We start from the raw sequence: 12,808 nt of genomic DNA on the forward strand, positions 1-12,808 counted from the left end.
GGGGCCCCACTGTCTACAGCCCCAGGCCAGTGGCAGAACTGAAGTTCAGTATCAGCATGGAGGCCACTGTTAATTATCACTGTGATTGATAACAACAGCTGTTTGTAAGATGGGTGGCGCGTGCTCTGGGTGGGGACAGGGAAACCGCAGGGCCCCAGTTCCCTGGCCCGCCCAGCCCAGTGTTCCACCTCACATCCCCAGCTTTGGGTGGGGGAAGGGCTCACCAGTGGCCCGAGGCTTTCTCCTGGGCGACATGGCCTGGGGCCCTGGAATCCTTGACTCAGGCTCTGAGCTGGGGACTGGTGGAAGGCCCATCTGGATGGTCCCCCTGAGTCAGCCAGGAAGCAGCCTTGTGACCGTATGACTCACCTGTGCTCTAATTATTTCCTCCCAGAGTGTTGGCTGGTTGGGAAGGGTGGGGGCTTTCGAGGGTGGCCTGTGGGCGCCCTGGTGCTTCTCAATCCCTGACCCCCCTCCCCACAGACCCCATGGAGAGAAGACCCCTTTCTTCTCCCTTCCTGATGGATCCCCAGAACTCACGTGGGCAATACCAGTCTGGAAAGGGGAGTCCCTGGGCCCAGAGTACCCCAGGACAGAGCTTTTGCTCCCTTGCCCCTCAACCCCCCATTGCCCTTTGGGTAGGGCCAGCCTCGGGTCAAGACAAGAGTTTCTGGTCCTCAGACTCAGCGAGGTAGGGGTGAAGGAGCAGAAACCTGGGTTCACTATGTGAGACTGAGCTGTCCATTCCCACTTAGTCCTCTTTTCCTTCCTGCCAAGTGAGCATGATGGCTCCCCCACACTCCAGGTTCTAAGAGCCACAGAGAGGAAGGTGTAGGGGCTGGGAGGTGTGGCTGCTGGCGCCGGCTCAGCAGAGGAGGGGTCTGCATGCTGGTATCCACACAAGGCCTCTTCCCTGTCCCTACCCCCCTGCCCTGGCTGGTTTCTGTGGGTGGACCTGGCCTGACCCTCATGGGTGACATAGTCCAGGGACTGCTGTGCGGGAGCAGGATCCCTGAGGGCTGCACCCAGGCTTCTCTGCAAGGCTGCATCTGTGGGTCCCCCAAGTGGCAGCCTCCGTCCTGGGTGCACAGAGAATGGGGGAGGGCGGCCCGGTCCTGCTGTCATGGGGCATCTGGCTCAAAGGCCGGTGGCCTCAGTGAGGGTGCCTCTCTCTCTAATTTGCTCAAAAGGGACAACTGGGCTGACAGGGCCTTGTGGGGCCTGCACGTCTAAGTTAAGCAGTTATGTCACAGCCTGCCGAGTCTCCCAAGTCTCTGCCGCCTTCCAGGTTTCTTCCTCCTCCACCCCTGTACCTCCATCAGTCTCCCTGTCAGAGGCAAATGTCTGTCTCTGTTGCTCCCAGCCCTCCCCCCCGCCCCCACTCCCCATGGACAGGAAGTTCGCCGGTGGCCGTGCTGCCCTGGTCATGGCCAGGCACGAGGGACCGGCCCCTCTCTGTAGCACCTGGAGGGTGGGCTGCCCTGCTTGCCTGGGGAGCCAGTGGGCTCTCCCTCCCGTGGGCCGCTGGTCAGGGCCTTGGCGAAGATGCCACCTTGGGTCTGTCTCGCGCTGCCTGTGTTAGGATTGCCTTTCCTGGCATGAGGGCGTGAGATGGGGAGAGCCGAGGGGAGAGACTGGCAGGTGAGGGCCTTCACTGTGACTCCGGGAAGCTGGTGTGACTGCACAGTGACCCCCATACCTCCCTGAGCCTCAGTTTCCCTATTTGTGCAATGGGCGAGTCACTGGCTCCTGTGGCAGGTTGAGTGAGGTGCCTTTGGCCTGAAACACATCTTAGCTAGGTATCTACAACACCCCGTTCCTGTTGTGGGTGTGGAGAATACAGCAGAGTATGATCATAAAACTTGGACTTTTTTTTGAGCATTTATGGGGATCCATCTGGATAGAAGTAAACATAATAAGGGATGAGTGTACTAAGAAGGAAGCTGGAGCTGGGCAATGGGCTGCAGCTGTGGACTGAGAGACGGGGTGAGGAGGCCTCTCTGAGGTGGCCCTGTGTAAGTAGGAACCACCAGGACATGAGGGAGCTGGGGCTTGGGGGCGGGGGGGGGGTGGGGGAGGTCGGGTGGGGGCATGAGAACAGCCAGCACAGCAGCAAGTGCAAATGCCCTGAGGCCTGGGCATTTGAGCAGCTGGAAGGGGTGAGTGGGAGGGGGAGAAATAGGAAGTTAAAACAGGAACAGGTTATGAGCTTTGTTAATCTTTTTTGGGAGGCTTATTTAATCAAAGTGAGGACGATATAGTTCAGATTTTCTAAGCCTTGACTGCTGAATTAGGAAGAGAGAGTGTGCATGGGGGAGGGCTGAAGCAAGGATTGACCTTAGAGGCTGCTGGAGTTGTGGGACTGGTACCCGGCACCCCAATGTGAATTGGGTTGCCCGTCTGTGGGTCCTCACCTGAGCGTTTAAGATTCAATCGTATTATGGACACACTCAAAAAGGTTCAATAATGGATTTATTTACAAGGAGAAAGGTAAAGGAACAACCCAGGGAAAGAGGGAGAGAAATACAAGTCAACTAGAATGTCCTACCAGTTCTGCTGACCTGGACTCCACCGGCACGTTGAAAACCGATTGAGCGCCAAAACGACCAGCTGCGAACCACCAGGCCCAGAGACCCCAAAGCCCACATGCCCGGTTTTATCCCAGCCTGGCTGCTCAGCTCCGCCCTCACGTCCTAGCGTGCTTCTCCTTGGTACTGATGGGATTTGGAGTTCCAGTATCTGGGGTGGGGGCGGAGTCCATGAAACCTGTATCTGTTACAGGCTGCTGTTATGGAAAGGGTACTTCTGGGGAGTGCTGGGGGTGCCCCTTGGCCTGTATCTCTGTTCCTCATCCACCTCCCACTCCAGCCCCAGAAGGTGGAGGGGCAGCCTGGGGCCTGGAGTTCTGGAAGGGCCAGCTAAGGCAAGTGGACGGCCCGTCACACATGGGTGACTGGGGGCTGAGGTGCAGGGGGAGGTGGTTGGCACTGACAGAGTCTGTGGGGCACTGGTGCAGTCAATGTACCCTTGCCAGGGCAGCCCACCCCTGGGAGGCCCCACCTGGGTGGTAGAGCGCACATCTGGTCACCTTGCACCTGGTCCAGTGCGGGTCTGGGAGGTCTGCAGCCAGGGAAGGCTCTGGAAGGAGGTGCAGGCTCCTGCTGCTGAGGGCATGGTTTCCTCCCCGAGGGCCGAGGGGGAAAGATGCCTCCCTGCCTGCGAAATCAGCCAGGGCTGCGGAGTAACAGCAGAAAAGACCAGGTGACGCTGGTCCCTTCCCTCTCGCGTGGAGAGTCGAGAGGCGCGAATAAGTCATGCCAACAAGAGGAGGCGCCCTCTGTGATCTGGCTGGCAGGATGAACACCAGTGCGACCAGTAAAGGCGAAGTGTGACTGTCAGGGGGAGCTCTGTGATGATGGGGAGGTGTCCAGGGTGCACACGAACCTGCTCCCTGCTTGTTGGCCAAACTAGACCGTCCTGCACGCCTCTCTCCAGCACCTCCATGTTCAGCCTGCCGTTTATGTCATCCTCTTCTTCCTGCCGTTCACCCCTCTTTTTTTTTTTTCTTCAAAGATATGTTTGTTTATGCATACAGAACTGGGGTACAGGCCAGCAGTGCAGGGGCAGTGAGAGGACCCACCAGAGACAGAGTGGGGAGCAGAACAGGCCAACTGATGAAGTACACTGCTGAGGGGAGCAGCGGGCGGGTCAGGAGAGGTCTGCCGCGCCGTGTGGGTCACCTCCGGGGCGGGGATCAAACTTGCACTGAAGCAGCTGTGGCAGCTTGCGGTGCTGCGCTCTAACCAGCTCCGCCACCAGGGGGGGCCCGTGCACCCCTCGCCACATGTGCACTTTTTGCCTTTGCTGGAGCCCTGAGTCCCAGGCACACCACTGCCCACCACTGCCAGGACGCCCCAGCCCCTCCCCATCCCGTACAGCTCAGCTCTGGCCCGCCTCTTCTCCAGAGTCCTCACAGCTCCCTGCCTCTAGGACTAAGAGCTGCACGGGTCCCCTCGCTCTCCCTTGCTCGCCAGGGCCCAGCCCGTGGTCGCTGGTGCAGAGCAGGCTCACACGTGGGCTAGGCCAGGGGCACTGCGAGAGAAGAGGGCGCCAGGTGGGGCAGGAGAGAGAGGCGGGGGCAGACAGCACAGGCCCAGTGTGCCCAGCAGGTGGCTTGGCCTTTCTCGTCAGGGCAGTGGGAGCCAAGGAGAGTCGTGTAGCTAGGAGAGCGGTGTGGTAAGACGCGGCGTCGAGGGCCGGGCGCCAGTCAGGAGGCTGCCACGGTGGGCACAGTGAGAGCAGGTGGGCCTGAGCCCACCAAGTGTGTGGGCCGTGTTCTAACCAGGGGCAGTTCCGTCTGCCAGGGGAGATTTGGCATGATCCGGAGATATTTTTCGTTTGTCACAACTCACGGGAGGGTGCTGGTAGAGATGTCTCTAGAGTCAGACTCAGGGGGTTCATACAGGTTCAGAATTGAGAAGAGTGGGCGACGCATGTTAATCGCTATGTAACGTGAGCTATTCTAAAACAGTCTTCTGTTCAGGGGCCAGGCTTGTCTTCCCTGAGGCCCCAGCGAGGGCCAAAGTCCTTCCAAGGACTGACAAGTTCCCGCTCCGTTCCAATCCCCTCTCCTGCGGCTGTGCTTCTTGCTCCATGTGGTCTGGCCAAATTGGCCTCTCTGCTTGTTCCTGGCATACACTAAGCCCACTCCGACCTCAGGGCCGTTGCACCTCCTGGTCTCCCTGCCTTGGAGACTCTGCCCCCCTCTGGGAATTTATGTGACCTGCTTCCTAACTACACTGAGCTCTATGCCTGCTTGTTAACTTCTGTGAGATGTGTGTGTGTATATATTATTTTAAAAAAAAGATTTCTTTATGCAGACAGAACTGGGGTACAGGCCAGAGGTGCAGGGGTGGGGGTGATCGACAAAGTACACTGCTGAGGGGAGCAGCGGGCAGGTCAGGAGAGGTCTGCCACACTATGTGGGTCAACTCTGGGGCGGGGATCGAACTCATGCTGAAGTGGCTTTAGCTTCTCAGTGCTGTGCTTTAACCCGTTGTGCCACTAGGGAGGGCTGTATAATTTTTGAAGTTGCCCTCTGTAAAAAAAAAGAAAAAAAGAAAAAAAAAAAAACCATTATCCTTCCACCCCCATCTGGTTCTCTTCCAGTGTCTCTGCCCTGCTTAATTTTTCTTGAGAGCACTTCCATGAGCCCATATATCACAGTTAATTTGTGCGCCTTTTGTCTCTCATCTGGAGTGTAATCTTCGTGAGGACAGGCATCAATGCCTGTTTTGCTTGCTGCTGGTCCCCCAGGCCTAGAACCCCATTAGCACCTCATAAGTCTTCCTTAATTTATTGCCTAAATGAAGGGAATGAATGTGAAATAACCCACCAGTAGTCAGAGAAGTGAGGGGATGGCAAGGCGGTAGGATTGTGGAGGGTCAGGAGAGGTCTGCCGTGCCATGTGTCCACCTCCGGGGCCGGGATCGAACTCACACTGAAGTAGCTAGCTTGCAGTGCTGTGCTTTAACCCGCTGCGCCACCAGGGAGGGCCCTCGGTGATAGTCTAGAGGGTCCAACCTCTTTGGCCCTTCCATGGGTGAGGGGCATCTATATCCTCCCATCAAATCTGGGAGGGCCATGACTGTTTTCCATCAGGTCTAGTGGAAGTGTCGCTGGTGGCTGTAGAAGCAAAGTTCTACAAAGTCACACAGGTTCCACACTCTTTTAGTGCGCAGACTTGGGATCAGCCTCTGTGTATTGTGTGATTTGTTATGCAGCCACTGTCATTGAAATGTTGTCGCCAGGCCCTCCCTGGTGGTGCAACGGATTAAAGCACAGCACACTGCAAGCTGGCCGCAGCCCCTTCAGTGCAAGTTCGACCCCCAGCCCCGGAGGTGACCCACGTGGCACGGCAGACCTCTCCTGACCCGCCCCCTGCTCCCCTCAGCAGTGTACTTTGTCCGTCTGCCTGTCCTGCTCCCCACTCTGTCTCTGGCGAAACCTCTCACTGCCCCTGCACCTCTGACCTGTACCCCAACTCTGTATGCATAAATAAATAAATATTAAAAAAAAAAAGGAAATGTTGTCCCCAAACTTTTCTTGATTCTTCTCTTAGTCCCCTTCCATCTTTTTTCTCAGGCAGAGCCCCTCCCTCACGGAACCCAAAACCTAGAGGTGGCTCCCTAAGCTTGAAGAATACCAAGGGGGGGCTGGGCCAGGCTGCTCACCCCCCGGGGTAAGTAGGATGCCACTGATTACCCACATGCCTGGCTGATGAGCTGCTGGGTCACATCCTGGTGCTCCAGCCTGGCCAGGACCAGGGTATCTCTGCTCCCTGGCTCCTCAGGGGGCCCGGGCTCCCATTGCCCAGTGACACCTGGTCAGACAATACATCTGTCACTGGCACCTGTCCCTCTTCCCTTCCTCACAGGCTTCTACTATGGTCTTGAATCTGTTTGAAGGGGTAAGGGAACCAAACCAAGACAGAAACACCAGTGAGTTCTCAGCGAAGCTCTAAGCAGGCCTGGGAGGGGACAGTCCAGTTGAAGAAGTTAGCACTGGGACTACGTAGAATAAGTCTACTGGCGACAGCCCGCCTTGCTGAGCACTGCCCTCGCTGTGCCAGGCTGCCCACGTGAGGCTGCTTCTCATTGGAGACTCAGCACAGCCCTCAGCTGTTGTACTTCATGGTCCCATTTGACAGGTTAGGAAACTGAGGTTCAGGTGAGTGGTTTGTTCAAGGTGAAGAGCGAGGAGGTGGCCGGTGGGCCTGGAGAGCCTGTGGGGGTTCCTGGTGGGGCCCCCCGACAGCGGAGGCCCTCAGCCCTCCCAGGAAGGGGCCACGGAGGCTGGGGAGGTAGAGAGGCTGCCCACGCCACCACAGCAGCGCCCTCGCCACAGGCCACTTAAAGACGGCAGGAGGCACAGCACGGGAAGTGCTGTGAGCTAGGTTCTTCCGATGGCAACAGTGTGTGTGCGGGTGTGGTACCGCTGGAGCCTGAGCTGGTCGGAGGCCGCCTTTCACTCCCACTCTCATGCTGAGCCCGAGGGAAGGCAGCCCGAGAAGCCAAGGGGGTTCATCAGCCTGGAGCCCCTGACTTTGGATTTTCCACACAGGCAGCCTGGCGTATTCTACTCTTAGAGGACTCTGCCGCCTCTGTCACCCAAGCCCTGAACCTCCCACAAGAGGCACCCCGGGAGTCCTCCCTGCTGTCTGACCTCTTCTCATCCTGCCATGTATTTTGTCTGTGGGGAACAAAAGAGAACTAGTGAGTCATGGTGGTTGGTGCTGGAATATGCTGGAATCAGGGCAGGTGGAAGCTGCGTGTGGCCCACAGGCTGTGGTACCTGCAGAGCTCCTGTCCCGGGGAGGCCCAGCCTGGGCAGCTCCCTGCTCCACGGACGGATGGCTCCTCCCAGTCCCCCTGGAGGACAGAGGCACAACCCTCCGCTGGGCATAGCTCCTGACCACACAAAGGATCACCCCATATTTCCTGTCTGTGACCTCTCTGCTGAGCAAGATTAAGTTGGCGGGCTCCAGAGTGGAGCTTGAGGCCCAGCTCTGTCACTTATCAGCTGCCTCACTTCAAGCAAGTCCACTGTGCCTCCCTGAGCTTTCCCGGAAGGGCTGCAAAATGGGGACCCCTTTCTAGCTGTAACACGTCCAGAAGCCCGTTAGGTGTCTGTGCGTCCATGCCCGTCTGTACAGTGGGAACCATCCCCTTTGCCTGGGTCAAGTTCCCTCAGCTCCATGAGCTTCAGTTTCTGCATCTGTAAGACGGGATCTGGGTGAGGCCAGACTGCCGGCTCAGGGTCACACCACCTCGGGGTGGGCAACAGGTGCTGGCAGCGATTGTTATTCGTGTCCCTTCTGGGTGTTGCCCTCTGCTCCCCACCCCCACAACCCTGGACAAATATTGAGGGTTTGGCTGATGTGTGGGAGTGGCAGGCAGTCGTGGGAGTTGTTAGGTTTAGAAAGAAGGTGTAGGATGACAACCAGAGGTTCAGCTTGGCCGGACCCAAGTCTGCGAAATTACTGGGCATCAGGAGCTGGGCAAGGAGGGGCTGTCGCTTAGCCTCTCGGGACTCTCCTGCCCTCTCTACGCACAGCACAGCAAACTGCACACGCAGTATCAGTCAAGTGACTGAGCACAGCCCTTCTCACCAGGCTGTGTGCCCCAAAGGGGCAAGCCTAGGTTTGTTCACCCTAGAACCAGAAGAAAAGCCCAAACAGCTCTGAAAGCCCAGATCCCGAAGTTTCTGCAGCATCTGGTCTTAGAAAGCTTCCGAGGACTCCAGGGCTCAGAGGCTCTGGTATATGGGGGTGGGGGTGGGGGTGGGGGGGCTGCGTTCCCCAGGCCTCACTAGGTAAGGATCCTCGCTCCCTCTCTGGCTGACCGGGAGCTGGGTGGGGTGTGGGAAGAAGAGGCTGCTTGCTGGGCCCAGGAATCCCTCCTCTCCCCCGCTGGTCTCCATCTGGCCTGCAGCCTCCCCCACTGCTCCAGGACAAGGGCTCCAGTGTCTGCTGGCTCCTGAGCAAACAGCAGGCCTTTCTCCCCCTCCCCCCTCTGAGTTCCTTGGCCTTGACCCTGCCCTGCCCCCTTGGAAAGGCACGATAAACCCCTCTCTGCACAACCTCTTCTTTCTGAGCCATCCAGAAGGAGAGGCTGGCAAGACTGAAGCAGGAACAGGTCTCGTTTGATGGGCGAAACCCCTGTATTTCAACCATCCCAGTTCTGGCCAGGCCAGCCAGCTAGGACTGGCTCGCAGCACCTTAGTCCTGCCAAGGTGGGTGGGGTGCTGCTGGGGGCCAGGCCCAGCCCGGGTGGACTTGTCATCATCCTATTCATCTCCTGTGAGCCAAAGGCTGCTCCTGCCTGGCCCTGCCCCAGGGGGCTTTTCCACGCTGGACCCACTTCTCAATAGCATCATGGGGCCAGTGTCCCCTCCTCTTCTACCTGGCCTCTCTCATTGGCAGCTGAGGTAGAGAGGCCTGGGCACACTCACAGAAGACTGTCCAGCTTCTCCTCATGGTGCAACAACCCCTGAACCCTGCCATCCCCCAGTCTGGAAAGAGACAGAATTATCAGAGGCCTCTCCTATTTGGGGGGGCTCCTGTTAAGTTTCCAACCTGGGCTTCAGGATGGGGTGACTCACAGAGAGACTGGGGGTTGTAACCTCACCACTCCCAACTCCAACTGAGGTCTCAGGGGGATTTGCAGCTCAGCGCACCCCCCTGTATTTCTTCTTCCAAGCCAGGGGTATAACAGGCATTTAGTAACTGATTTTCACTTGAGGAGGGCGTTCAGATGATTTTGCAGATGTTTATAAAAACCTTCCATCACAGGCCCTCCCTGAAGGCAAATGGGTTAATATGCAGCACCATGAAGCTGTCCGCAGCCACTGCAGCATGAGTTCAATCCCCAGCCAGGGAGCTGACCCACATGGCATGGCACACCTCTCCTGTCTCGCCCGCTGCTCCCCTCAGCAGTGTACTTCGTCAGTTGGCCTGTTCTGCTCCCCACTCTGTCTCTGGTGGGTCCTCTCTCACCGCTCCTGCACCTCTGGCCTGTACCCCAGTTCTGTATGCATAAATAAATAAATCTTTTAAAAAAATAATCTTTTTAAATCAATAAACATTTTTTAAAATTCTTTTTTTTTTTTAAAGATTTATTTATTTATTTGTGCATACAGAACTGGGGTACAGGCCAGAGGCTCAGGGGTGGCGAGAGGCTTCACCAGAGACAGAGGGGGGAACAGAACAGGCAGATCGACGAAGTACACTGCTGAGGTCAGGAGAGGTCTGCCACACCATGTGGTCACCTCCGGGGCAGGCGGGAATCGAACTCATGCGGAAGTGGCTTTAGATTCTCGATGCTGTGCTTTAGCCCGCTGCGCCACCAGGGAGGGCCCTTAAAATTCTTTTTTTAAAAAAAGATTTATTTATTTATACATACAGAACTGGGGTACAGGCCAGAGGTGCATGAGCGGTGAGAGAGGACCCACCAGAGACAGAATGGGAAGCAGAGCAGGCAGATGGACGAAGTACACTGCTGAGGGGAGCAGCGGGCGGTCAGGAGAGGCCTGCCACGCCATGTGGGTCACCTCCGGGGCCGGAGATGGAACTCTCACTGAAGCGGCTGGGCTAGCTTGCAGTGTTGTGTCCTTACCCGTTGCACCAGGGAGGGCCCTGTGAATAAATAAATCTTAAAAAAAAAACCTTCTGCCTCATAAATGGCCCTCCATGGTCATCCAAATTCCATTGAGTTGTCAGTTTTTTTAGATCTACAAGCACTTCTCTTTATTGAGAACGCTCAGGACTATACAAATAAGACAATCACAGAGATGTTTGCTGACTGGCCCTAAGTGCTTTACCTAGGAGTTGCTTATGCTGACATTCTCTGTTCAGGGCCCTCCAGTCCTCTGTCCACTCTTCTGTGCTTGCTCTGTGCCCTGCAGGACTGAGCTCTACTGCCCCAACTACCCAGGCGCCCTGGCCCTCCGAGCCTGGCCGGCGCAGGCGAGACACCGGAGGCAGGGAGAGAGCACGGCCTGGGTGCTGTGGGGTGTGGGGAGCCCTTGCGGTTGCTGGCTCCAGGATGCTGGGGTTGGGGTCCCTGCCGCTGTCCACCCCTCTGCACATGCCTCCTTCAGGGTCGTCCCTGCAGCCCCACTTTGGGGATGGGTTGCCAGTTTCCTTCCAGGACCCGACACTACAGCTCTGTGCTCCTATTTATTTATTTCATCCTCCGTGTTCTTATTTCACCCACAAGAACATGGAGGTTTGGAGAGGCCGGGCAGCTTCTCTTTACAAAAGTAAGCCACCGGCTGTGGGGTCTTGGCTTTCACGGCCTGTGAAGGTGCCCAGGAATGGGCCAGACCTTGCTGCCAGCAGCACCTCAGGGGAGGGAAAGACCTGAAGTGCGGCCCTGGCTGTCGGGACTCCAGACCCAGGGGCATCCCCTCAAAAGCTTCACCTTGGAAGGCAGGGGGGCCATACTCCTTGTGACCAGTGGGAACCCCAGTGGCAAATCTTTTATCTTTTCCTTCACCAGCCACGGTTGCATGCGAGGGTTCGCCGCACCCCTACTGCCCTTTTCTCCTCTGGCCCCTGCGTGGGGTTGGCAGTCAGCAAATGTCTGAAATAAATGATAAGGCTGCGATGACTGGGCGTGGGAGTGAGGTGAGGTCAAGAGAACAATGTTTTCCTTTCAGAGTCCCCAAAAGGGGAAATGTATGAGTGAGAGTGAGTGAGAGTGAGAGTGAGAGTGTGAATGTGAGCGTGAGTGAGTACATAGGCTCCTGGGACTGGCAGCCCTGCCTGTAGCTAAGCGGTTGCCATGGGCTGGGGTGCCCGCCCAGAGCAGCTTATGGCATGGGGAAGGAATTCTCTGGGAACCCCAGCAGGCCTGGGCTGGCACCCCACCCACGGCGGTGACCTAGCTGGGTGGCTGTTGCTCTGAGTCAGCCTTTCTGGCCCGACTCCGCCCCTTGCCTCCTGGCCCTGTTGCCATATGGAGAGTGAGGGCAGAGGAAGCCTTTGAGAAGACTTTATTATCTCCCCCAGATCTCAAGAAGGCACAGCTAGCATGGGGGTGGGGTGGTCCTCACTCCTCCTAGTCACAGATCAGGAAGAGTGAAGAGCCGAAAGGTGAGACCATGGACGAAATCTGGAAAGATGATGTGGACTCTTTACAAGAGGGAACCTAAGCCCAGAGAGGTCTGTACCCTCTGGGAAGTCACACAGCAAAGCTGGGAGAAAGTCTGCAGAATCAGTAGTGGTGGGGGTGGCGAGTGCTGGTGGAGGAAGTCCAAGGTTCGGGGCTGTAGCCCCTCCCTCTACTCCAATCTAGTCTTTTACCTCAGCTATAGCCACACTGCCCCCAGCCCCCATTTCCTGTACCCCCTGAGTCCAGATAGAGGATCCGAGCACCCTCCTTCTTTCCCTTGCTTTTACAGTTAGGTTGGATGGAGAGGGGTAGAAGGGAGTTTCCTGGTGCTTGGAGCTTGAGAGTGATGCTTTAAACATTTTTATTTTTTGGTTCTATACATCTGTCTATCCCAAAGCTTAAAAAAGAGATCTATGAATAGCTGTTTCACCAAGGTGAAAAGTAACTTGCCTCCAACCTGGTCCCTGGCCTGCTAAGTGGCCCCTGCGACCTCTGACTTCCTCTGAATCCTGACGTTGGAAATCTGATGGGGGCTTCCCAGCGCCTCTTGTGATTCCTCTAGGAGAGGCTTCCTTGGGAGTTGCGCACTGGGGCACACCAGCCTCTGAGGCTGAGGCCGGGACCAAGGAGACCAGTTGCCATCGGATGGCTGTGGCCTCCTTCCTGGCCTCAACTTGGCTCCAGAGTAACAGTGAGCAAGTCACTGTCATCTCTGGAAGCTCCCTTCCTCCCACCCGGGAGGCCCAGGTAACTGATATCCTGATCTGGGGCTCCCACACTCGCCCTTTATCTCCTGGGATCACTTATGTACTTTCTGCAACCTCTTTCTCTTTGACTATTCAATTCCACACAGACTTATTCAGCATTCACTATATGCACAGCCTGGCCTGGAGACACACAGTGAGGAGGACACAGCTTTCTCCACCCAGGAGCTCACAGTCTACAAGAAGAGACCAAAGCGCAGGTGCATCCTCTGATAGCTGGGTGACAAAGACACCCAGTTAGAAGGCCTACCTAGGGCCCTCCTTGGTGGCACAACAGGTTAAAGCATAGCACCAAGAAGCCATCCCCAGCCACTGCTGCATGAGTTCGACTCCTGACCAGGGAAGGTGACCCACATGGTGTGGCAGGCC

Source organism: Condylura cristata, unplaced genomic scaffold, assembly GCF_000260355.1.
Source record: "Condylura cristata isolate star-nosed mole 26May11 unplaced genomic scaffold, ConCri1.0 scaffold00001, whole genome shotgun sequence".
Taxonomy (NCBI): Eukaryota; Metazoa; Chordata; class Mammalia; order Eulipotyphla; family Talpidae; genus Condylura; species Condylura cristata.